A 575-nucleotide genomic window follows, 5' to 3' on the forward strand; every position below is an offset into this window, starting at 1 on the left:
CTGTGAGAGGAAGCGGCGCTACTTGCCTTTGTCATTGTTTAACGAGTGGTACTCACTCTTGCCGGCGTTCCGGCGTTCAAGTCCTTTCTTTGGCAGTCAGCGCGATACAACGCTGGCGCATGAGTGCAGTCTTCTATTCTCGGGGGAAATCCGCGCATCGCGAAGGGCCGGAAACACAGGCTGTCCTTATCTATGGCAGCGGTCAGTGAGCCTAGTCACACAGATTCGTTCCATTCCATAATATGCCAGTCACAAATTTAACGCGACAGCGTTAAGGAGCTCGTGTCGCAGAAAAGCCGGTGTCGTCGGCGTCGGCGGCGTTGGCCGTGAGCGATAAATCCCAGCAGGCACTTCATGAATAAAAAAATGGCTGTGGCTTAGCTAAGGTTAAGTCCAGGATGCGAAACATACTAGCCTTTATTTTAGTTGTTGAACCACTGTTTAAGCCTGGTGAACTGCTGTTGCTTGGCTATATTTGGTATATTTGGCTATATTTGGTTCGGCTAGACGAAGAAACAACTCATGTAGGCGAGCGCACGAGCTGAGACCCGGCTATGTAGCTACGCGGCCGCAAG

Source organism: Dermacentor albipictus, chromosome 8 (genome assembly GCF_038994185.2).
Source record: "Dermacentor albipictus isolate Rhodes 1998 colony chromosome 8, USDA_Dalb.pri_finalv2, whole genome shotgun sequence".
NCBI lineage: Eukaryota > Metazoa > Arthropoda > Arachnida > Ixodida > Ixodidae > Dermacentor > Dermacentor albipictus.